This window comes from Filicampus tigris, chromosome 5, assembly GCF_054856515.1.
Source record: "Filicampus tigris isolate MCC_2025a chromosome 5, RoL_Ftig_1.0, whole genome shotgun sequence".
NCBI classification, from domain to species: domain Eukaryota; kingdom Metazoa; phylum Chordata; class Actinopteri; order Syngnathiformes; family Syngnathidae; genus Filicampus; species Filicampus tigris.
In genome coordinates, this window is record NC_141221.1 from 12,818,033 (window position 1) to 12,845,337 (window position 27,305).

At 41.2% G+C, this 27,305-nt stretch overlaps 1 long non-coding RNA gene across 1 annotated transcript in view; it reads left to right on the forward strand.

Moving 5' to 3' along the window:
- LOC147147329 (uncharacterized) overlaps positions 1-27,305 on the forward strand; it is a 37,770-nt gene that overhangs the window by 8,196 nt on the left and 2,269 nt on the right. Inside the window, exons 2-3 of the long non-coding RNA XR_015086990.1 lie at positions 2,181-2,277; positions 23,602-23,695. This is a non-coding gene — a long non-coding RNA (uncharacterized LOC147147329). The remainder of the gene's footprint in view (positions 1-2,180; positions 2,278-23,601; positions 23,696-27,305) is intronic.

Genomic DNA, 27,305 nt, shown 5'->3' on the forward strand with positions numbered 1-27,305 from the left:
ATTTTTTTAGCCACGGCTAAAACTAAATGCTGCTTCCGTGGGATTTCCCGGAGCCTATTCATTCATTCAGTCCTAACCAGATATTTTGCGGTTTAATCTTTATCAGGTAAAAATAGACTTTTATTTGTGAAAACAATTCAGATTTCAAGTATAATTGTATTTTGAATTCTACATATACTTTTATGTATTTCCCTCCTGTATTTTCACTAAATAGAAATTAGTTATATTATGAAGAATGACTCAAATGACAGTATTATAAAAACATGTATCTGCCCTCTACTCCCCACTCACGCCCGTATTGTGCAACACACACACACACACACACGGAGGCCAACCTTTTCTTTCATGTTCAAGTGCTTCTAAGGCAACGTATGAAGAAGAATGTGCGGGAAATTATTCTACTCGAATTGTACCATACAATGTGCCTATTTTGCAGGCACACGCACGCACACACACACACGCACACGTAAACACAAAGACCCATCCAAGATGCATTTTATATTCGATTATACATTGCAGATATCCGTCGATGCCACCAGGTTACATTTCTTTGGACCTTTTGCATGGATGATTAAGTGGAAGTCAGCGTATGATCGCGTGTGCATGTTGTCACGTTTTGCATGCACATTATCAATGTGGCACCCCACCCCGTCGCCCCTCTGCCATGATGATGAGTGGTACAGGCGTGCTGCCCACAAAGAGACAATAATTAAACGGCTACTTGTTTGAGCCTAGCGCTTGCTAATGGATTGTTACCGGGAAGGAAATGAGACAGGCGGCGCAGGAGGGGGAGCAGGGTGTCAAAGCAGACCTGGACGTATAAGAATAATGAAGCGCAGAAGGCCACCTTCCATCAACTAATAATAGTCTCCGCAGGTGTTTAGCCTTAGCTTAATTTCCTCTTCTATATGTTTTTAAGACGTTAGCACGACTGCAAAAGTGCCTGTTTAGCATCCTGTGCATCATCACACTGATGTTTTCTTGGAGTCAAAGGTTGACATGTCCAGTATGGGCACCACCCCCATAAATAGCACAGGCTAACAGTGGATGCATTGCACGGAATGGGGCGAAGGTGGGAGATGGGATGAAACATGCCACACAAGCCGCAAAGAGAATGAATGGAGAGTAAATGCCGGGAAGGTAGTGTGGGAGTGCAGAATGGCTCCCCCAAAACGCTGCCGTAGGGCTACACACTTGCGCACACGCACACACTGAGAGGTCGGCCCAGAAACATTACGCTGGGGAATGAGGAGAATATGTTTCAGATAAAGAACTCTGTCAGGATGTGTGTCATTTTTGGAGTTCTTTGCTCATCACAGATTGTAATTTGCTTGTCTATTTTTAACGTGTTTTGTATTTGATGATCTAAAACATGAATAAAGTATAATTCAACCAAAGAATACCACGGGTGATATTGCTGTGTGCGAGTTCATATTACCTCTGCCTCAAATGAACACAAAGGGAAGTGACAAATTCTTCACTGCAATACTTCTATGCATTATGTATTTTTTATATCAACACCAAAATAAAAATATATAGTCCAAATATATAGTCCGTTGATCAAAAACAAGTATTTGAATTAAAAAAAAAAAATGGCCCAACCAAAATCTTTAAAGACATTCTTTTATCATTGACCACTAGCCACAACTAGATTCAAAGCAATGGTAATAATTTTAGCTAGACAACAACAAAATAACTGTGAAGGGACACCAACTGGAAATAGGGAAAATGTTTCTATTGTCATTTCCATGGCGATCACTTCCTCTCATCTACAGAATTTGGTGAATAAGGCAGGATGCCTCATGTTGTGCTTGCATTAGCATATGTGCTAGTACTTTTGTTCAAAGTTGTGCGCAGTACTTGTGCAAAAATTACAGCACAATGCTTATTTAACAACGCACAGTTGGTTAGCATTTAGCATTGCTTCTTTTGCTTCTGGCGGTGTCATTATTCCTTAATTGCACTTAAGTGTATAGTGTCACTTAACGCTTTACAACTATAAGGGGTGGTCATGGGCCCAATGTATTATTAGCATACATGTCAACATGGCCATAGGTAGATTTGAATATTTTGAAATCTTAAAATCTCTACTTCACTTAACCTTCCACTGCTTTAGCTGAATTGTGAGTTGACCCTTATTTTAAACATTTTCTCCTGTTAAACATCATCTTTCATTTCAGCAGTGATGAAGAACTGGAGCTGCGGAGGATGCCATATATACGGCAGGACGACATGGACGTGATGTTTGGGATTTGTTTTTCACTGCACCTGTCTGAGGTAAGATAAAACTGTGAAACCAAGTAACAGTTGGTTTGTCAGTACCATCATATTGACTAAATTCCATAGTAACGCAGTCGTAGATAGTACTGAGGGAAACTTGAACCAAACCATATATTTTAAGGGAAACATGATAGGACAGTACAATTCTGGATAGATGGATGAATCAGCATTTTTGTGTTAGCGTCACACACTTGACACACACACACACACACCCACACACACACGCAATGAGCAGTAGAATTTGGAGTATGTCTGTAGTTCCTCTTATGACAAAACCTATTCATACACACTTATTCATATACATTTTTGGTCAAGGACTACAAAAATCACATAGTAATGTCTTAATACTTTGATCCCAATTGAATTTTTTTTAGTTTTTTTTTTACTACTGGTGTATCCCAGTCACTAATCCTGGTTGTTTTACCCCTTTGATATTATCTCAAAATTAATAATGAGCTCAGAAACAGTCACATTTGTTTCTTCTCTTGTGTGCTCATCTCTGCTGATGCGTGTGATGCTTGCTAGCACGTGTGTGTAAGATACAGTCAGAGATGTTAGTCGTGGTCCAGAGTACATGGTAAATGACATTAAAGCACGTATGTTCACGTATGATCGTGGGCACAGTCACGTCCGGTGACCACTTCCAAGCTCTGTTTATGCTAAAGTCTGGAATTGGTCATCATCGCAGTAACAACACACACACACACACACACAAATACAAATGTGCAGAAGTGATTTAAAAACATTTCCTCCGGCTGAGGAAATCCATGCGGTAACACTAATTGGTCTCATTTATGTCCCGTGGAGGACATACTTGATTTTCAATTAGGCCCGTCAGTCATTATTACATGTTAAATTTGATGTCACTGAAGAGAGACAAATCACTTTAATAAGTCCATCTGGTCAGACGAGAAATGTTTTTTACCTCATGGCGGTGGGTAATAATTTAGTTAGGTTTTTGTCAAATTTAAAAATTTGTCACTGAATATACGAGAGGTCGAGATTGTGTTAAAGTGAGATGAGGCGAGCAAACATGAATGAAATATACTCACTGGTCATAATATTAGGAACACTTGCACAGCGGAACAGAATACAACACAAGAGCTGTATCAACATGTTTGCCCTGATAGTTCATATACAATAATAGAGAAGTACTATTTCAATAATGTTGGTTTTTAACTCCTCTCCTTATTCATGGAAAGCTTCAAAATAAATTTTAAGAAGCAAAGCCTGACAGCAGCACCTTAAAAATATAATAATAAAGAGGCACAAATTGAATAGATCTTATTAATCTGGTAATCAAAAGTTGATGATGCTTAAGCAGGGAGTTTGTCAACACAAACGGGCTTCAGTGTGAGGATATGATATCTTGCCTATCCTGTCATGGTACCAGAGCAAGCCGATAAAACGAGCTGTTGATTGGAAGTGCAGCATTTTACTTGTATAGGCGTAACATGTCCTGTATGTATTGTTTCCTTTTTGTGTGTGCGTGCAGAATGTTGCTATACTGTTACTGTGTTCATGGACCCAGGCAATGTTTCAATTAGTGAGTAATCAACCAATCAAATATTACGTTAAGTATTATGTTTACCTGTTGAAATTATTTAATTGTCAAAGGAACCATTCAAAACGTCCATATCAGATGGAGCTCAATCTTTGAATCTTAAAAACAGAAACGAGAAGAAAAAACACACACACACACACACAATGTATTTTCCTCAAAATAATAGCTGACCATCACCATCCCCTGCCAGCTGGGATGGCCATCAAAGGCCAGCTTCTATATAATTATTTAAGCAAATGTGGTAACATAAACAACAACAGAGAACAAAAGACGCCAGCATGACGTGGTCCTTAGTGGTCAAAACCCCAAAACAGAAGAGATCATAATAAAAAGCAAAGCTTAAAATCCACAGTGATCACAACGGAATGAAATAAATGCAATGGAGAAAACAAGAAAGGGTCAAATAGTATGAGCAATAATTTACAAATTTGAATGATTTCATTTCCATCTCTAGTTCTCCTGTTTATATGTCAGGTAAGTCCATATTTCACGCTTGGATGAAGTGCTTTAGCCATGCAACATGCTGCCAATGCTCATGCCTCTTAGCGATAACACAATGTCAATTACATGCAGACAAACCGCCGCAAAAGTATCCACATCTATAACCGCCCCCCCCCCCCCCCGCCTTGCACTATGTTGTGATTTTTATATGAGCACACGTTTGTAGCTTTTGTGAAAATGTGTAATCAAAGTGGACAAAACGGCGGTTAACAAACACTATCTTCAAATCCAAGCAGATTTCAGCAGACTGTATAACAGCGCAGGGGGTTTTCTTGTGCATCACCACACAAGCAGAACAAAGGATATGCACATTGTGAAATCATGCAAATGAATGCAAATCACTAGCAGCAACGACGGGCGGGCGAGGGGGGAGGAGTTTGCACATGCAGAAAAGGATGCCGGTGACTTTGTACACAAGGTGTAGGACAAACCTACTCTATGTCTGAAGAACATCTACTACATTTAGCTCTATATTAAGTCCTGCATTTGTTCCTTATATTTAATCAATTTATTGTTCACTATGTGATTTAGCTTCTTACACCAAGATGAAGAATAATAAAGCTTGCCTGCATTGTGCGTGCACGTTAGGATGATGCAATATGTTGAGACCACCACCTTAGTAAAATACAGAGCACAAAACGGATGCAAATAAAACTCTTGATTTTTACAACCCAGCATTCCAATTTGAAAAAACGGCCTGTATACACTTTTTTTTACTGGAATTGTGCCTCCCTCTATGAATATTTACCCCCGCCCCCCAAAAAAACAAACAAAAAAAAAACACAGCAGACGATTCTATTTTCATCGTTGCAGAATGTGCACAGTCTATTTGGGTCTCTAAATGTCACTTCACATTTATTATAAATAATACACCATTTTTATGAGTCGTATACGGCATTGTTGCTCTGTGTAAAGTTATCATAAATGGCTTATCTGTCTTGATATTGTCGATACGTTCCAGAATTTTCCTATTTACCTCAATTGGATATAACCCTGATAGTAACACTATTTGCAATAAAAAGAACGCACTTTTATTTGACTAGAACAGCTTCGTGGCCACACAAACAGTAGTTGATGTTTTCTATAACGGCGCCGATCTATTTTTAACACATTCTACACAGACAAACCTAAGCGGACACAACGTGGGGACTGCGGTCACAGACAAGACACTGGCAATTGTACATAATGATGTTAACATTCCCGCATGTCTAATGGGGTGGATATTGCCACAGAAGCAGGCTGCTCAGCGCTCCTGCTGTGTGTTGTTCTATGTACATGAGGTGTAAACTGCAGCGCCACATAATGATGCATTAATTGCGGCCTGTGCCATTCGTCAGTGTTCGGGCTCCTCGCCGAGGCTGCTGAAAGGCCCAGGATGTGATCGTTAATCTTATCAGATTATGCATGGCCACGCCGTGCTGTATTTTCAAATCTGCGATCATTAAATTGCACATGTACCTTGATATGTGGGGGAGGAAAAGCAGCAGTTACGCTAAGCTAATATATTTAAAGCATCTTTAGCCTCACTAATAGTGTGAAGGCTCAAAGGGTTACACATATGTTATTCTGCACCCCATTTTTTATTATTATTATTCCACACATTTTTTGACATTCAGCTTCCACATTTCTCAAGCCATTCAAATCATTCAAAATGTCATATATTTCCCTAAATCCAGCCATGTTAGGCATTAACATCCACATTCAAAACATCCCCAATTTTCCCAGGATTTCACATTTTTCACCTCAAAAAACATTCAAGATAATGAGGCATACGCTTATAAAGTTGGTTTTTAGATTTCACATTTCCCGCGCCTGTTTCCACTTTTCTTGACCGATTCAAACCACTCCAAGTCTAACGTGTTACATCTCAACATTTGAATTTATTACACCGACATTTCAGTTCAGTGTTAGAATTTCTTCAGACATCGCATTGTCTAGTTGAGTTTGTTTTTGTGTGGCTTAATTAAAGCTATAAGCAAGCCCTCACACACACACGCACCCCCCCCCCACACACACACACACGCACGCCCAAAAACTGACCATCTTCCATTTGCTTTTCCAACTTGCCTCTTAATAGAAAGGCACCAAGACGAAGGGGAGGGGGAGTGGATATGAAAATGGAGCGCATGCATGCAGGAATCATAAAAGATGGAAACAAAGGGGGACAGACAGCACACACCGAGAGGGACGGGCAAAAGATGAAGCTCATTTTCCGTGGGCACCCAGTGGCGTCTGCATTGCAGATCGCTGAAATCCGCCCCCCCCCCGCCCCTCCGAATGCGTCCCTGGGCTTAAAGGGGGGTGGGGTGGGGAAGGATGAACAAGGGATGGGTTTATGCTGTCTCTGCTTTGGTACACTTTGTTTCCCCCCCCCCCCCTCGCCCTCTCCTCCCCCACTGAAATATATTTTCTGTCTGCATCAAATGTCAAGTTAATTTCCTGGGTGCTATGAGCGATATGTCCTCCCCTTCGGTATGTGTAGCAGGGTGCCGAGCATGCCACTGTGTGTGCGTATGGCGGACAGGGGCATGGCAAAGCGAGAGATGAGGCTTGCTGAGGGTAGCTTCAGTACAGTATCTATAAATTGGCTCCCTGTGAAGGGCTGGAAAAGTGTGTAGAATGTGCACATGCATTGATATATTCGTGTGTGTGTGTGTGCTGGTGTGTAAAAATATAATGCAATTATTAATAGATGCTTTTGCCAGTGTTCCTGTTCCCATCTGCCTGTCCTTATTGTGCATTCATATGTTCAGCTCCTTTAAAAGTTCATCTGAATCGAATCCTACACTCACACACACGCACACAGACACAAATGAATGCTTAGTAATTCAATACCCTGCCAAAAAATAAAAAAATAGCAAAAAGTGTCCAGAGTATTTCACAACAACGCAGAGTAGTGAGGTTCGCTGGAGCTTTCTCATTAACCGAGCTGCATTTCTGAGCGGCCAACAACAAGATCTAAAGCTTATTACCGGCAGACATATACCATATTTAACTACTTTGCTTGGCAATTGATGTCTTTGAGGACCTCCGCCTCGCCTATTTCAGGATGGGGACATTGTAATAGTCACTCACTGCCCACATCATTAGGTACACTTGCAAAATTGTATGACTTCCAGATCTTTATCAAAAATGGTTCCTTTATTTACATTGCAAGTGTTGTATCAATTCAATCATGAATACATATTTGTTTATTAGGGCTGTACAATATATAAACAATATATAAAAAAATATATCGATATCGCGACATTGGCTCATGCAATATGCATATCGCAAAAACATGCAATAGTTTCTTATGGAATTGTATGGTTTTATCTGAATTTGGCCAGCCAGACGCAAACTTAAATGTGCATCACCACCCAATAGTCGAACATTATCTAGGGTGATTCCAATTAATTCGCTAAAAATACATTGAGCTCACTAATTTTGCTGCATGAAACAGTGTATTTATTTCAATAGATGATAAAAAAAGTAATTTCTTTAGGAACATGTTAAATATCGCAATAATATCGTACTATCGATATCGAATGTTTTTCCCATATATATACATCCATCCATCCATTATCTATACCACTTATCCTCACAAGTGCTGGAGCCTATCCCAGCAGTCTTCGGGCAGTAGGCGGGTGACACCCCGAATTGGTTGCCAGCCAATCGCAGGACACATAGAGACAAACAAACATCCGCACTCACAATCACACCTAGGGACAATTTAGAGTGTCCAATTAACCTACTTCCCGGGAACTTATTTATATATACATATATATATTTTTTTCAAAACGTTAGGGTAAAAGAGGGTCTGAAAATGCCTGGCAGTGAATGAGTTAAAAAGAATGCAAATGCACTCCAGTTATCTTTATGTATTATTTTAATTTGACCAGTAATGATAAGCTATTATAAACACATAATTTATACTTAGAAATATCATGTTTGCTGTCTTAACTTCATCTAAAAATGCACTTATATCCATGCGATACCGTATAGAAATGTCACGTTGATTCCTTTTTGCATGCAGCTGTAAATGTGTATAAAAGCCAAAGGTGCAAAAAGCCTTATTGCAGAGGCGAGGAATATGCATTTGTCACTCATCTTTATGCTGATGTATGCTTCTGCCTCACACACGTCACATCCCATAACCCAGAAAAATTACACCAGTCCCACCTAATTGCGCATATTCATGATGCTGCTTTGCATAGAGCTGCTCACATATTTCCGCAAGAAGCCACAAGCGCTGAGGGATGCAGCTGAGTGAAAGAGCTGTCAATCCACTGATTCACTACGTCTCCGCCACAAGCATCCGTTTGATAACTCTCCCTCCATGCCTCCGTCTTTTTTTTTTTACTTCTTTTATATGATCTGAGGCCATCACGCAAGAGAGCCTCCTCTTATTTCTTGCAGTCAGTCATACCGCCACTGCCTGCCAGCCCGTTCAATTCTAGTGGGGATTTTAAATGAAGAAATTAGCTTCGTCCAAGATCACCAAGGTCATTTGGCTGTTTATAGGTGCGCGTAAAATTGTAATAATCAAAAGCTATCAATACAGATGATTACATTTTGTTGAGCATTTTCAGAACGTCCTATTGAATTAATGGTTGTACAATTTGCAAGTTTGGGTCCGTTTTCTCAGAACAGTCGAAATGGATTCATGGTTATTTTGGAAAACGGCTCTTAAATCTGAAAATGTGTCTAGTCAGATCATGTTTTGGTGGAGTAAATATGTTACAAGCACCTCTCAGTGTAATGCAGGGCCACTACAAAAATAAATGTGTAAAATTAATACCTCTGTGACAGAATCCATTAAAACTGAACAGTATTCCTTGGGATATAACGATTCACTCAAGCCCCGATTCGATTTTCAATTTTCAGTTCCCTATTTCGATTCAACTCAATGTATTTTTTGCAAAATGACAAAACAAAACAAAATCAATGGTTTATTTTATAAACAAAGTATGTTTTTATTTTACAACCTGCATTTTGTCCTTGTTCCAAACAGTCCATTTTTGTAACTTTACAAAAATAACTTGAAATTGAACTAATAATTTTGACCTTTTAACTACATTTTTGCGTTGTGATCAGTGTTTTGTTAGTGCCAGAACTAACCATGAAAATAAACAAATCTACAATAGATTCGACTGTTATCATCGCAAATCCTTTGTGATCAAAATTTTACTTTAAACATCTTTTCATTTATTTATATCAAACTGGCGTTGCAAATCGATTCCTTTATGTTTTACATTGAGGCATATAATAGTTTTAAATCGATTTTAAATCGATTTTATAATTACTACCTTTTTTCCCCGTGTACATCTTTCTTTGTTACCACACCTGAGTGTAGATTTGTTTTCTTTATTTTGTGTTTTTTTTGTTTTTTTGTTGCCAGCGATATATAACAATAGACTTTGGTGGCTATATGTAAATAGGTAGATATGCATAGTACATGAAGAATGTGCTTTTAATTGCAGACAAGGGAAGCAGTGCATCTTAAAGTGACTGATGGAGCGTTGTCCCTACGGCTCATTGTAGAACTTGTGAAAAGGACTTAATCAGACTTGGCCTTGTAATGAAGGAGCGCTTTCGGGCTGTGCTGATGCTTGGGTAAACAGCGATTGTTTCAGTGCGGGCTTTCCAAACATGGCCGACAATGCTACCATTGTCCCGCCAGCTCTCATTAGGACGAGCGTCACAGAAGCACTGAAGGGAGGTGGGTGAAAGTGGGGTAAGAAGGGGCGTCTAAGTGTGTGTGTCTGCGTGTGTGTGTGTAGTTAGAAGCAGAGATTGTAATGGGAGGCGTTGAACAAGGGAAGGAGGGAGGAAAATGGCAAGATGTTCTCCTCTGATCGTCCACATTTATAGTCTTTTAACATCTTGCCGCTGTGCCCACGTCCGTCCTTCTACCTAGACGCCGTTCTGTCCTTTGTCCCTCGCGATCGTGGTGGATGCTTTGCCAGTCATGCCAACTTTTGCATCACCTTCTCCCACCAGGTGCAGAAGAGAGGGGGGTAATTGAGGAAGAAAAAGAGGCCGGGGTGGGGCGAGCAAGTGAGGGAAAGGGACAGGGAGGGTGACGGGGGGGTGGGGGGTTTGGCAAGAAACAAGACAAAAGGAAAAGATTTTCTTGCTTCCTGGCTTAATGAACACGGGCAAAGAATGCTCACAATAGAATACATTATCCTCGCGTTAGTAGAAGCAATCAATTAGCAAAAAAAAAAGACTATTGCAACTCTGTTTTTTCTTTTTGTGTTCATCGGTTCTGCCTCATTCACAGTTAAATTGAGTGACCCAATGAAGCACCTGGCTTCGCCATTTTTCTCACATTTAATGCCAGCGACCACAACAATAGACTCCTCAATAATGTCAGTCGGGATCCATGAAGAATATCTTTGAGTGAGGCGACGCTAATCCGTTACAATGTTAGGTTGCTTGTTCGTTTTTGATTGACACTGTCGGTGAGATATTAGCAATTTGTTTGTTATTGTTATTGCATCACGCTGTTACTGACCCGCTTCAGAGAGGCAAACTATTAATACAATATGATGCAATGCAGACGTGCAAACTGCAACCACAATAATAAATACATTGATGAATAAATAATCATGTCAATCAAAACTGGGTATTATTATCTTACATTTGGAGATACCACTCCTGTATTGGATTGCATTGTATCGAGGGTGACCAGTGGGTATCTGTTTGACATTCTGATTGGTAACCCTTCCTGGGAAAATGGCCTCTGACAACTAAAGTTGGACTAATGCTGACAATTGCAGACCAAATTTTCCCACAGGTCCCATCAGCAATTCACACGGCATTTAGATGATTTTTTTCTTTATCAGTTTTCTTCCATGTTGTCTCCTTTTAGTGTGTGTCACCTCGAAAAATAGCCCCAGATAATGGCAGCAATCTATACTGTGAAAACGACGTTGGGTGGCTGTGCCCAAACGCATGCAAGCACAAAGCGATTCTTACGTGTTATTAAGTGTTGGCAATGATTGGAACACAATGTTTGAGTTGCTGTGATTTAAGGTGAAGCTTGTGAATGGCAGAAACTACAAGGAAGGAGAAGGAAAACATGTATTTAGAATCAGAATAGAGGCAATGTGTTGGTTATATCTGCACAAGTGAGCTTTGGTTGGCACGAAATATGTGCAGGTGTTTTTGAGGTTGGAGTTGGATTGACGCTCATGATTATTCTTCATAAAACATTTGCTTTCCAGCAAACAATAAACAAAAGCAAGAAAATAATGTACAGCTAAATCCATACCTGAGCTTGTGTCAGAGTCAGCCGTGTTATTACCCTCCGATGAAAATTCCGCAAGTTTGTGACTTTGTCCGTATATGTGTACGTATTTGTGTTTTCCCATGTGAGGTTGCGTTTTCGATTTATTGTTTGAATCGCACCCGCCATTATGCAATGTATAGCGAGACAACCACAAACACATGTAGTAATGTTGCACAAGGAGTAAAAGTAAAACTTTTGTGGACAACATGCAATGAAGAGCTACTTCAATATAATGCACGATGAATTGAAGACCCATCCCAATGTACATTCAAGGGAAATGTGAACTCTAATTGATGTTTGAGTGCATCGGTAGATGTTTTTTTTTGCTGTTCAAAGTGCCTCAGATGGATGCTGGGTAGTATTTTGACCTTTTACGACAAGACGATAAACCACATTTTCCATACATTCTGTGTCTGTATTCCCGTAGTGTGGATTGTATGTGATTAGATGCTTTAAACCTTGTTGCTGCAAGTGTAACGTGTTCTGCACTTTGAAGGTTGAAATTTTCATTTCAGGCATGTGAGGAACACACATTTTAGCTTGTCTTTGGTAAAAAAAAACTGTAGGGTGAAATTGACATTATAGCCACAACATTAAGTACACTAATTTAATGAGCTCAATACAGGGGGGATTGTGATGCTCATAATAATGCTCAGTTGTGATTGACATTATTAGAAATGGATGAATATATTTATTACTATATCCAAACTACACTGCAACCTATGTTGTAATGATTTGATAACAATATTTGGCTACATGGGAAATTGAAAAAGGTTGTGCAGGTTTACCTAATGATGGGTCCGTTGTGAGTGTACAGATCCTATTTATAATCGAGGTGGATTAGTAAATAGTAAGGATTTTTTTTAATGAGATTGCCTTATTTTGTCACATGTTTTGTACACTGTTGCGCTTGCGTTTGGACATCTTTTCCTGTCCTCCTCTGGGTCATATCCTGTTCTCACACAGATGGTATTCTATGCGCAGTCCAGGTCGTCATGCTGGTGGCATTTGTGTGTGAGCAAGGCCCAGTGACATGGCCTTTACTGGCCTTACCTCAGTCTCTCTTCTATCCCAGCCCCCTACGGACACTTTTAAGACATCAAGTTCTCTTCCTCAGGGTGCAGGACTCACCCATAAGACAGGTGTGTCGATGCTTTATCAGGCACATTCCTGCAAAAAAATATATATAAAAAAGAGGTATAAGTCAGTGGATAGTTAGTTACTTATTTGTAATTATAATAGTCTTGCATTAAAATACACTCAATGGTCACATCATTGGGAACAGCTGAACAACAGATGACATCATGTTGTTCTTAGTTCAGATCACAAATTAGTGGCGACTGAATCAACAGTCCCCGCGACCCTTGTGAGGATAAGCGGTATAGATAATGGATAGATGGATGAATCGACAGTGTCGTTTTGCCTCATTTTCTCCAAGATGCAATACATCACAATAAATGTTCCAAACTTGACAGCAATTAATTACTGCTATGCATATCCATATTCCTGACATACAGTAATATATTTGATGTCAATCTAAAACATAAGTTGTCAAAAGAGTTATTAAAAATGTCCACGCTAAATGCCTTGAGATAACTTTTTTTTTTCTTTTTTTTTCTTTTATAAATCTGCTATAATTATCTGTTAGGCCGCCAAATTAACACAATTTGTTGATATGGCTCAAAGTTGTTCATATTTAGCAATAAATATTGGGCCTTAAAATCAAAATCTAAAAATATGCATACAAAACTGCATTACCCCGAGAACCATCCTCCCTTTCAACCAATTTGGACCCCTATCGTTTGGAGCAGACGCACGTATACCCCCACAGACGCACGTGCGATATACTGACCAGCCCTACAGCCCTGGGAAAGAAGAACACTGAAGGTTCAAGGTCATTGCAAGTATTCATCCGCCTGGGGCGCTCCATTGTCGAGGCACCGCATCCTTTGCTCTCAAATGCACCCACAGGCTGTGACAGGCACAACACATTGTAGGTAGGCGAGTATTGAGGCGCCGCATCCCACGAACACTCTCGTCTGCAACAGTATACGGTCCGTCAGGTGAGACATACGCAAATAGCTGCGGGTTCTATGTAAACACTGTCATTTAGTTGTTATACAAATATTGTCAGGTTGCTATTATGTAGCTTTTTTTTTTTTATGTATATCATTGTGCCTGCTTTATACTCTACAGATTGTCCAGCGCTTGTTAACCTTTTACTTGACCGGACTATTGTTGGCATTGAATGAGTGCTTATTTTGCTTGGTACTTAGTGAAGAGTTAGACCGCATCGAAAGAGTAGAGAGCCGTTTTTGTGAGAACCACAGTAAAGGTGAGGCAGAGCAGGAAGGAGGGAGAGAGGCTAAAAAGGGAGTAGCAGCAGTGGGTGTGATTAGCTCCTTTGTTGGAGGTCTGTTGAGCTTCATTGGCCGCAGAGAATAGCTTCCTAATGAAGCCGGCCAAGCTTGGACCAAACTTTGTGCTGAAGACAAACTAAGTTATGGTGGTCCGGCGGCGCGCTGGAGGCGAGACAACTGATATTCAACGCCTGGACATATGGTTTCCCCCCTCCCAGCAGGGCCTCCCCAAACCACTTTCTCATGTATTGGCTCATTTGTGTGGATGGAAATATTTATATTGTGGACTGCTCCATCTATTGCAGTTTCCTTTAAAGCGCAAGTCAATCCAAACATATATGTTTTTAATAATATGTTCAATGCAGGCCCTAGTTGAAACACAGCATTCTGACTAATATTGTATTTGTGGAATATGAGTTAAAGCGGAAGTCAACCCAAACATATTTTTTTCAAGAATATGTTCCCAGCAGGCCCACTAGTTGAAACACGGCATTCTGATTGCATTCTGCGTTTGTGGAATATAAATTAAGCAGCAAAATGCATTTGTTTTTAGCCATCTCTGGGGGCGGCCATTTTGTCTTCTGATGACTGAAAATGGCATCTCAACTGCTCACAACGACCAATCACGGCTGACCTGTTTTCTGAATCTGAGCTGTGATTGGTCGTTGTGAGCAGTTATGATGTCACCAATCATGGCTCAGCTTCAGAAAACAGGTGAGCTGTGATTGTTATTTGTTGTCATTTTCAGTCGACAGAAGTGACAAAATGGCTGCCCCCGGAGATGGCTAAAAACAAGTGGGCTAACTCTTGTTCCACAAACGCAACATTTATCAGAATGTCTTTTTACAACTAGTGGGCCTGCATGGAACGTAGTCTTGAAAATGATACGTTTGGGTTGACTTAAATCTTTTAACCCATTGGAACACAAAGAAAATCAGAATGGAAGCAGAGGGTAGCAGAAAGTAGATGTTGTTGATGCTTAGTAGATGCGACAGAAGGGAGAGGGCTGCAGGCTTTGTTTCCCCAGATGACCCCAATACAGAATTCTTACTGACACGTCCTGCAAGAGGTGAAGTCACTGAGTAAATGACACCAACCTGGCTGTGGCAAAGATGCGGTTTATTCAGAGGTAAGAACATTGAGGAGAATATAAAATATTCAAGTGTGTTGACGTGTTTGCGCATGGGAGACAGCCCAATTGCGGTTTGAGGCTAATTGTTTGGGTCAGGGTGGGAGCGTGGGGGACGGGCGGCTTCCGTGTCTCACCAGCCAAGCACTCGGTAACTGAGCCGGCAAGGGGGAGAATGGGCCCACTTCAGGGCCACACAGCAGGCTCGAGCAACACTTACTTCTACTGGCCAAACTGTCAGCCAGAACAACTTCATTGTGCCCAAAATTGGAGTTGAAAGCAAGGCAGAGACTTGGGAGGAGAGGGGTGCTTGGGGGCTAGGCGTGAGGAAGAGTGAGGGAAGGATGCGGAGACAGAAGACCGAAAAGAGAGGGGGTCTGTGGGAAACTGGGGGACTGGAAAAAGGGGAGTCCTGGAGAAGGTGCAAGATCTTTTCAGTAAGAAGATTTCCCAGGAGCTCTACACTAGAGAAAAAGAAGTCACTTAAATCCCAAACATTCTCAGCCCAAGACACAAACTATAACTTTTGCGAAAGCCCAAATTTGCATTAAGAGTGTTTTGCCATTACATTGATAGACACATAAATGAATGACAACTAGTATAACAAAAATGATGTTGTTGAATATGAATCAAGCAGCTTAAAGAGGAAGTCAACCCAAAAATGTACTTCTAATAATATGTTCTCTGCGCCTCCACTAGTCTAAACACGGCTTTTGATTGATATTGTGTTTGTGGAATATGAATTAAAGTGGCAGTCAACCCAAACATATTTTTTCAAGAATATGTTCCCATCAGGCGGCACGGTGGTTGACTGGTTAGCATGTCCGCCTCACAGTTCAGAGGTCGTGGGTTCGATCCCGGCCCCGGCCTCCCTGTGTGGAGTTTGCATATTCTCCCCGTGCCTGCGTGGGTTTTCTCCGGGTACTCTGGTTTCCTCCCACATTCCAAAAACATGCATGGTAAGTTGATTGGACTCTCTAAATTGCCCCTAGGTGTGATTGTGAGTGCGGATGTTTGTTTGTCTCTGTGTGCCCTGCGATTGCCTGGCAACCAATTCAAGGTGTCCCCTGCCTACTGCCCGAAGACTGCTGGGATAGGCTCCAGCTCTGCTTCAGAAAACCTGTGAGCCGTGATTGGTTGTTACCTGAGCCCTGTGCAACTGTGATGTCATTTTCAGTCGACAGTAGAGACAAAATGGCCGCCCCCAGAGACGGCTCAAACCAGACGGATTTTGATGCTTAATTCATATTCCCTTAAACACACTATTAATCAGAGGGCTGTGTTTTGACTGCGCATAGAAGATATCATCGTAAAGAATTTTCAGAATGCAGCCATTACTTCACTTCTGTCGACTGAAAATCACATCACAGTTGCTCAGGGCTCAGGTAAAAAACAATCATGGCTTAGCTTCAGAAAACAGGTGAGCTGTGATTGGTTGTTACCTTAGCCGTGAGCAAATGTGATGTCATTTGCAGTCAACACAAGTGACAAAATGGCCGCCCCCTCAGATGGCAAAAAACGGGTGGATTTTGTTTCTTAACTCATATTCTACAAATGCAATTGTAATCAGAATACCATGTTTAGGAGGTGCAGAGAAGATATTATTGTAAATATTTTTTTTTAGTCGACTCTTCTTTTAGTTGAAACTTTCAGTTTTTGTTTTAGTTACTCTAAAATCCCCCCCCCCCCCCCCCAAAACGGATCCAATTTTGGTTCCCAGCTCTCAGCTTGAACATGGGTTAGTGAGTTGAACCCAAGTTAAATTAAATTTTTCCTAGTCCGAAAACGTACCACCTTGCGCTCAAGATGTAAAAGTCAAATGTTAACAGTACAAAAGAGTACTGCTGAGAGTGACACATCATTGTACCCATAAAGGTAAAATAATGCCTCACAGTTTTATCAAAGAGTTTTGCATAAGCCTCTTGGGAAAGTCTGACACGAAACCAATCCGGGTAAATCCAAAAAGGCCTTAACGTCACCACTCTCTTCTGCGCCGCTTCTCTCTTTGCCCAATTCAAATTCATCTCTCCACTCTTGACAACTGTATGGCAAAAAACTGAAGAAGTTTACTTTGTTATACCGAGTTTAGGGAGGTAAGAAAAGTCTGTTGCACCTCAGTGTATGAGTGTGGGCGAAGGTGTGTGTGCGCATGCATTTGTGTGTGCAGTCTTTTCCTGCCAGCTGCTAGTATGTGAATGTAAGTGAAATGCAGAAGTCCAAGAGTGCGCACACGCACGCACTTAAGCACGCATGCACATACGCACACACACACGCACGCACACACACGTTTGATCCAGAGAAAGCCCTGCAGCTCCCAGAGACCTAACAAAAGGCCTCCTCTATCCATTGTATGAGCTGTGTGTTTCCCAGGAGAACCTAGCCACAGCCAGAGAAGAGCCCGAGATCGCTTTCCCCTAACATAGCTGTTTTTTTCTCTCTATGGTCCAGCGCAAACCTCTCAAAAGAACCAGCCTCAGTATTTTTGAGGTACAAGATACTGAATTTGGGAGAGAGAGAGAGAGAGAGAGAGTGATGGTGAGAGGAAGAAAAAGGGAGAGTGAGCGTCTTGACAGATGAACAGACGCGCCAGACAGACAGAGAGCACTCGTTCCCAGTGCTTGTGAAAAGGAATATTCAGGGTGTTCTCTGCCATTTTATTTGTTCCTTGTCTTTGCACTATAGTCGGCTCTCTCGTCTTTGTTCATGGATGTACATCCACTCGTGGGTGGGAAGGGATGTTTCCTCCTTGTGCTGACAAGCTCACCCAGCAACTACATTCTAATTTCTATGCTGAACTACTGAACCAGACAAGAGCAAATTGCCAGTCACTGCTTCCTTAGCAAAGTCTTTGAAAGTTAGCAGAAAGAGTCTGTCTGCAATGCTCCACCAAATCCAGCAGTCTCAACTTTCTTTTATTTTACATAGCATTGATTCAAATTTTAAATAACGGTGTACGAATGAACTTCTCTAATTCAGCCCTATATGTACTTTGTAGGTGTGTGTAAAATGTGTGAAGGGACCAGGAAAAACAACCGGAGAAAATCTGTTGATTTATATTGCTGCATTTGCGAGATGGGGGAAAAAAAAAAAACCTCTGTGACCTCAGTTATACGTTATGAGTGATTTTTGTTGCCCGTGCGATTTATAACATTGCCAGTGGAAGAGAAATTGGATGTGAACAATGCTCATCAGACAGCTAGAGAAATTACTGTATTTTTAAGGGCTATGTAGCCTCCCTAAGCAGTTGGTGGGCCAATTTCTCTTTTTCAATATAAATACAACATTGATCTGACAGCCAGAAACAGACACGATGACTTATATATAAAATGTATGAGTGAATAGCTGGCTATATATGAAAGCAATCAATTATCTCAGATAAAGAGATGAATATGCAAATACATTGATATTTAAAGTTCCGGATACCTGACAAATTGGCCATTTAATCAACCTGCCAATCTAATAACAAGCATGTGTCATTGTATGGTGTCTTCGTACAGGTTTTGAGTGATGTCCATCATAGCTGGTGACTCTCCTAAGTGATATGTGAATAGGCCCATTGGTCGTGTAGTGAGTCACATAATTGATCATTGTGTACTGATTTATAATTATTATTGAGTATCAGTCTAGATTGACAATAGCTTTATTTGAGTATATCATATAAAAATGAGAGGTCAATAAAGGGCAGTTCCAGATAGAGCTGTGCAATTAATCACAATTCAATTACAATTACAATTGTTACCTTTCACGATTACAATTACGATTGTCATAATCGTAAAAGAAACAATTATTAATATTCATTTATATCCAATGCACTAGGTTTGTTTACACAAGGGAATCATACTTGAATTCATACATTTGCACCTTTTTTTTAATTTTATATTTTTGTTTGGTCCAAAAGGAACTTACTTTCAATTTATTTGTCTTTATAATTTTTAGGTTTCAACATTTTCTTGTTTTGTACCGAAAAATTAATGATCGTTTGAATAATCGTGATTTCAATTACTACCCCAAAAAATCCTGATTAACATTTTTTTTCATAATCGAGCAGCCCTAGCTCCAGGTGAAAAAAACAGCCCCCATATATGAGCATGATGCTGCCACCATGATGGATCGCTGTATGGTATGATCGCTTATTATCTCCCAAACAAATGTCAGGAAATGTCATGTGTTATGTCGAATGAAACTAAAGTTGAATTTTAGGGCTGTATTTCTTCAGCTGGAACTGGCGCATTGTAAAAGGTGAGAGGAATAGCAGTCAGAATTTGTACAAAAGCTTAATGTTTCTGATGGAAATCGGAAAAAAGCCTACTAGAACACCTGGACTTTATTTGTGGTTGATAAAAGGCTTTTGAAATGGTGACTTGTGAATTGTCTAATATTTTCCATGAAAGATCCAAGATCTGGGACAAAGAAGTGATTGCTCTCATGCCATTTCCTGTGTCCTCGGAGCTGCGTTAACCAGCATCAGGGTCCTCAAATAATTTTGACCAGCGGCATTTCGGCTCGGCAGCAGCATCCCTTGGCTTTTACACAGAAATGGGAATTGCGCGTTAAAGTGAAGTCATAGTTAAAGTGGACTTTGGCGATTCCCGAGAGGTTCACCATGAACTCAAATAATTTTGACCAGCGGCATTTCGGCTAGGCAGCAGCATCCCTTGGCTTTTACACAGAAATGGGAATTGCAAGTTAAAGTGGACTTTGGTGATGCCTGAGAGGTTCACCATGAACTCGCTCAAGCCGTAGAAGCCAGGATCTGAAAACAAACATAGTAGGCTGATACCATCTAATCTCAGCAGCACCATTATCGTCTAAGATATCACCATACGCCCCTTCATACTCGCACTCACACACCCTCCGAACCAGATTTTCTCCCTTCCGCTGCACACCCTTCGAGGTAAAGCTTGAGTGTTGAGGATGGGAGTGAATGTAAGCCATTGTTGTGGTGTAACTGAACTCCGCAGCCGGTTGTTTGATCCTGTTTTGGGCCTTTTTTTTTTAAACCACCACATCAGCTGAAAGGCAAGAACATTTCTATTTCTATTTGTAAAGACTTTGGTCTGTCTATAATAATAAAAATCTACTCAACGTATTATTCTACCTCCATATTTATTCAGAAGGTTATACTGCATCCTACTGAGATTTTTTTTGATTCTTTATGATACCTTATTAGCAGCTTTCAACTCACCGGTGTCGTCGGCAAAGTTTCTGTCAAGTTGTTCACACACTTGTACTGACTCCTGGCGTTGCAGAACTCCCTTGCACACAGTTTGTATCCTGTCTCTATTACAGTTTTCGTACTTCCACAGAAGGTGAAAAATTACCGGGTTCACTGACCTGCATTTCGTGTCATCTGTACAGAACAGAAACATGGAAAAACGGTGAAAAAGAGGCTTTAATTGCTCTTGTACATCGTTTGATTATATCGTTAGAGTGTAGTGTCAGACAATAAGTGTATGGAAACATTCCACCATATTGTTGGCATTCTTTGGCAGCTGACTCAGACTTCTCTGGCCCGTTTGGTATCATGGGTCTTATTTTATAGCATCTTCAGTTTCCAGTCTGCACTATATGCATGCAAATATCCGCATCATCCTATTGTGGCGGTGTGGCTTTGTATGTCAGCTCTCTTCCCAAGGAGGTAAAGATAAAGACTCGGAGGCGGGGTGTCGTGGAAAGATGTTTGGAGGGAGCTTTTTGTGTACACACGCACCCGTCCGTGCCACCGACTCATTTCGGAGGTGAGAAACTGTCCTGTCAGTTTCATAAGAATAATTGACACTTCAAGTTAGCCTTCCAATCAAAGGGGATTATTTCTCCCCCAGCATATGTGCAGCCAGTGAGCACTGCCTTACTGGAGAATATGAAAGGGAGGGCAAAGAGGAGGTAAGGAGGGGACACATCATAAAAGCTTAACCCTTTCATTCCTCCATCTCAGAGTAGAGGAATAGATGTCATTTTATCCACCTGAAGTGGCTTTTGGAAGAAACTCAAAAGTTAAAGCCCAGTAGAGGAAATTGGGTTCCTCGAGTTTTTTACTCTAATGTGCATGTTTACGTGCGAATGTACACTTTCTTTAGTGGCAGTGAATGCAGGCTAAGAAGAGTGTGCGTGAATGTGTGTATGTGAGTGTGTGCACACCCAGAGTGAAGGTTTGCCCACATTAAACCATTATAGCAAGTGTGATGTTGAATTATTGATAATGGCTAATGAAACGGATCAGTTCAGGATGAACTATGGGCTTAACCAAAGCCCTAAGGCTAACTGCCCCCACCACCCCGCACACACACACACCCTCCCGGAAGGCACACACACGCACACGCACACGTACACACAGTTTAGTTTCTCTCCTCCACATCTATCTTGGCTTGTTTTAGAAAGAATTGTCCTGGCCACTTCTTTTCTCACTCTGTCCCACTCGCCATGCTATCCTTCCCCCAACTGGAGAGGACACCGGCATTCTAAAAACATGTTGGTTGACTAACTGTCATCCAGCAGAGTAGAGAGCAGTTGTGATGCTAAGCCACATTTCAGGGAGACTAGGGATTCGGTATTGGGGGGAAGGGGTAGAGAAAGCTGGGGAATGGGGGCTTGGGGGGCTGGAGAATCGGCGCCAGCCCCTCTGAGGCGCTCAGCATCATCCCCCCGCTCGTAGGATGGTGGATGTGTCTGGAGGTCTCCATGACAACACTACTGTATGCCAGGGACATACCACGGTAACGTGTTGAAGTAGAGTTAGCGCTGGTGTGTGTTTGCCCGTTTTTTTGTTTTTTTCTATATTTAAGCATGTATGCAGATGCAATAAGGCCCACTACTCAATCATATTAATATTCACTCAGTCTGACTGAAAAGCTTCTGCAGCCTAAATAAGTTTGTTGAAAGGGCCCATCATACATCATTTGACTCAATGGCTTAACATTTACTCACTTTATGCAACTAATATGTCTACTTAGAATCAGAGTCAGAGACTTGCCTATTGAACTCCAAAAAATTGAAATTTTCCATTAAACTTCATATTCAGTTTAGTGGATGTTACGTTGTCGGAAATCAATATTGGTCAAGCTCACAGATTTCTTTATAAATTATTATTACGCACATGAAAATATGTGAGCTTGCTCTCAGGGTGGACAATGACAGAGTGGACATTTTTTTACTCATCTAAGCATTAACTGTGTACTGTTTAACAAATTCATTAGTTTCTGAAGGCTTTTTTATATCGATTTATATTTCACAATGGCAGAGTGGGCACACTATGATGAAAATGACAAAATATGTATTTTTTGATTATTCACAGTTTCAGAAAAAGACAAAATTCCGGTCATTATGTCATTGAAAACATTAGAGGGGGGGATAGATACCCATAATGACAAGGTGGACAGCAATTTCAGGGACGCATACAATATAGCCTATATGATTCCGTAAATAGAATGTAATTGATCAAAAGGACTGAGCATGTGAGCAAACAACTTGTTTTGGATAATAAAAGCATACTAAAAACATGATTTTGTATCATTTGAACAAACTGTTACTAGCAGAGCAGGGGCGTTGCCAGAAAATATTCAGTGGATTTTGGGTTCATGAAATAAAATTCACAAATATCCAGAACAATGCTCATCACACTCATAATCAAATGCAACATTTGCCCACTTATAATTCGACATCCGACTTTCATTATTGTGCTGAATTTTCATGATGACTGAGTGTTTCTGGTGAGGACACCAAACGCACTTTGTTGTGACATTGACCGGACAGCTAAATGGCCCCATGCTAGCCATCCAGCGCTATAGTATTTGGACCATGTACTAAAAAAAGAAACCAAACATTTTCCTCTCACACTCATTAAGGTCATGCTACACAGGTCAAAAATCACTCTGACAAACAGATACACACCGTCACAAACAGTCACACATTGCGTCCTAATAGTCCCATAAGGGACAGCCGAGATTCTCCACATAACAGTCCTCTGATGAGCTCCTAGAGAAGGGGCAGTGCTTTGAGTGTCATAGGTTATATATTGCTTTGTTTTAGGGGCTTTTCTATCCTTAAATGCACCCTCCCCGTCCTCTCTCTCTCTCTCTCTCTCTCTCTCTGTCTTGCTTGATCACACAAACACACACACACACACACCCACGCACCCCCACACACAGATGCAGATCCTATGGGAGTATATTTTTAACCCTGACAGCCCTGTGCATTTTCTGAGAGGTCAAGGGGCCGGTTGGTGAATCAAGTAAATAATTCACAACATCTGAAACTCTTTCGATGTAACGTCAGCATGAACGGGGGAGGGAGACCAAAAAGACTTTTTACTTCCACTCCAACACATTTTAAGTTTAATTTGAACCAAGTTGATTTTTGTTGCTAAACTCGCAGGGAAACAATCACATAATTTCATCTAGCATTGTGGAGCGATTAACCAGTCTACTGACGCTTGTGTAATTTACGCCTGTGTGTGTTCTTGCAACAAACCTGATGTCTGTTTTGCATTTTGTAGGTTTGATGAAGACCTCCCGGAGGGTGACCCGGAAACAAATGCTGTGGTGACGCCGGTCTTCAGGCATGTCGAGGATATTCATCAGATTGCAAAGGTGACTTTCCCCTTTCGCATTACTGTTTCTGCCCTCTTTTTTATGTGGGCTATATTTCAAAAATTCCGCCGCTATGGATCACCAGCCTCTGCATCCCTTTTACCAGAGAATTCACCATGAAAGCGTCCGTTAGACATTTTGAGTGACATTGCATGTGTCAAACTGCTGATTGAAGGAGACGCGTAGAGAAATGCTGTGCTAATGAAATCATCTGACCCACATCCTTTAGTGCTATCCATTTCTCCAAAGACACAGAAAGGGCATTTATACAGGTAAACCATGACTGGTCCCCGAAGTGAGAGAAGGAAAAGGAGCATCCATTATTTACCATAGGAGGGGGTGGGGGGGTTCTACCAGACACTTAGCACATAATGCACTGCTTCAAGCATACAGAACATTCAGCCTCCTCTGTGCTGACAAGACCATTGTTGTGTTTTATTATTTTTGGGGAACATGTATGTTTCCATCCATACTGACAGATGAAAAAGAATATGTCTCCTTGAGGTTGAGAGGAACTGACAAAGGTAGAAAGTGAATGGCGTGGGGAAGAGGTGTGCTCTCTTCCTGTGTGCCGATTATATTTTGAGGTGGTTGGCAATTCGTCTGCATCTTTTTTGTACGTGTCCTTTTATTCACAGGTATTCATATTTCTGGTGTTAAAAACAAAGAGACCATACTATTCATAAGTGCTTCCACCTCGACGAATGCTTCAAATATAACTGAAGGAAAACAAGCCCATTGTTGCTAATCCTGCACCAGCCATGTTTCACCGTGACTGTGGTGATCCTCTGATGATGGTCAGTGTTGTTTTTGCACTCAGATACCTTTTTGAATCACCTTTTGAATCACCGACTGATGGACCACCGGAATTCTGATGGACGAACTGATGAATTTACACGACAGACTGACTGACGAATTGACGGACTGACGATTACAATTTACTTCATCATGAAAAATGACGGACTGATGAATAATGGATGGGTACCCTGGCCGCTGACAAATGACGGACCAGCAACATTTAGTCAAATGCCCACCTCTACTGGTCCCCTTTAAAACAAAGAAGTCTAAGGAAAAGAAATAATATCTTTACTAGAAGAAAATCAAGTTTTGGACTGACCAATTGGTATGCATACTAATCAGCAGAGGTGGGCATTCCGTCGGACTGACGGACCGGTCCGTCAGTGACGGATGCCCGTTTTCCTGACGAATGGCGGGACACCTTTTAAAAATGACAGATTGACAAATGACGGAAGTGGTTCTTCATCCGTCAGTGTAATCGTCATTAACCGCGTTCATCAGTGTCGGTCCATCAGTCAGTCACCAGCGGACACACATTTTTCTGACATTTTTTAGGGGGGGACTGACTGACAGATTAACGGACTAACTGACGGACTTTACTGACTGACTGACTGAGTTCCTCACAAAAAAATGACGGACTTACAAATGACGGACGGGTAACCTGGCCCCTTCTGGATGACAAATGACGGACCAGCAACATTTAGTAAAATGCCCACCTCTGCAACTCGGTCATTCACTTGTTCACTTGGTATGCAGGATGGTCGTCCCACTAACTATACCAGGGTACAGCAGCAACACCCTATTAGGAGCGACACACCCACCAAGGCATAAATAGAGACTCCACACTTATAAAAATTAGAAGCCTTTTGGATTAAAGATGACACATCTTTAACAAGTCTAGTAGCCTCGATTCGACCTCTGCTGATTATCATGAATGAGAATCTGCACAGACATTGTTCAGTAAAGTCTTGGATACACATTGGACAGACATCATGTTTATACGTCGATATGTCCAGGCATTTAAATGACATGTCAGCAGAGACAAGTGATGCCGAGGCAGGCTGATGCTGGTTGAACTAATATCAGCTGCTAGCAGACAAGCAGGCCGACATATAGGCAGGCCGACATATAGGCAGGCAGGCAGACAGGCAGGCAGACAGGCAGGCGAGGTGCATGGAGCAGGCAGCGTCTCACACTCGACTTGTCTGAATTCACTGGCCTTTATCTTTTGGAGATGGGCTGAGTTTGCCTGTCGATAGCTGAGGGACCGCCTGCCAACCCTGAACTCTTCTGTACTGTCAGCTAAGCATCACAGGCATTTGTGGAAGAAGAAAGCCTGGCCGCAACACTTTTGTTGTGCGGACTGAATTCCTGGAAAAATGAGGGCAGTTGCTGACTTATATGTGTGAGGGACTGACTTTCAATATTTCAAGTTCATGATGAGATAAATCAGGTTTAGCGTTTGAAGTGAAACTGCTTGGAAGTGTTGAAAAGAGGGTAATGTAAATTGATGTTGTTCTGCATCTGCTGTTTGCAGACAAGGAGGACATTGGAGATATGACTGAGAAAGGCCGTCTGTTTACTGATTTTCTCCTGTGACCTGAGCTGTTGTAAGAGCTATGCATTATATGCGTATCGGGCTCTACAGTGTAGATTCAGAGAGAAGAAGTAGCATAATGCCGGTTGGCGGGGTGTCAGGTGTGTTGGGACTGAGTGAGAAAGATTTGGAGGTTCACGGCCAGGCAGGAAAGTCAATTTGATAAGGAGTCTAGTGTTTGGGCTTATTGAAATAACAATCGACACATCCCATCCTTAACGAATGCCAGGATTGTGTGTGATAAAAATGGGACCAAAAGAAATCATTTCAAGCAAAAAACAAAAATAAATAAATAAAAAGTATCACAAAAAACCTACTACAACAGCTGAACTTCGTTTAGTGTCAGTCAGAGGCACCCTAAATGGTCCCATTTAACAGGAGTTTGAATGTGATCGGTTGATTCCGAACACAGTCACATCCCCAGTTATAAGAAGGTGTGCACACTCGTGCAACCACAAATAGTAAGAACTTGGGTGTCCATGGCATGGACATATTATGACAAACCGATATCTATGAGTTCCTTCTGTTCCACTCAGCCTCAGTCGGCTCCAAATATTACGTTCAAAATCATCTTTGGCGAGTGTATGTGTGAGGACGTGTGGTCTAATGTGGACGTACATATTTTCACAGTGGTGGCTTGTGTATTTGGGACTTTCACGACTTAAGCCACCTCTTATTAAAACCAGTCGCAATTATAGAAACCATTGAATATCGCCACAGATGTATTTTGCTACTCAACCAGTTTTGCTGTGAACAACCAATCAGATTTTAAAAAAAAAACAATGTCACTGAAGGCAAATTTCAATGTCTCATTGCTAAAATAGTTTAAGTCAAGAGTTCGATCCACATTAGGCTGGCATGGCAGCACATCGAGGCCGAAATATGACTAGGCAAACAAATTCTAATGTAGCTTCACGGAGGAAGTGAGTGAAGCCAAGCAAAATGCCATAAAATGAAGACAAAAGACTTTTGGGAATAAATTAATTCAATGACACGTGACAAATATCAAAATTTAGGTCGAGTGCATGCAGGAGAACATGGATAATTTCATTATGGTAATTCAAAGTGCTACAACTGGCCTGGCATGCATATTACAGTGTGTTGAGTCACGTTTGCATGTCTGTGTGAATGAGGATCATTTTGACAACGCTGCCATCTGTGTACACTTAACTTCGCCCCCCCCCAACTTGATTTTTGTAGTGTAAACATAAACCC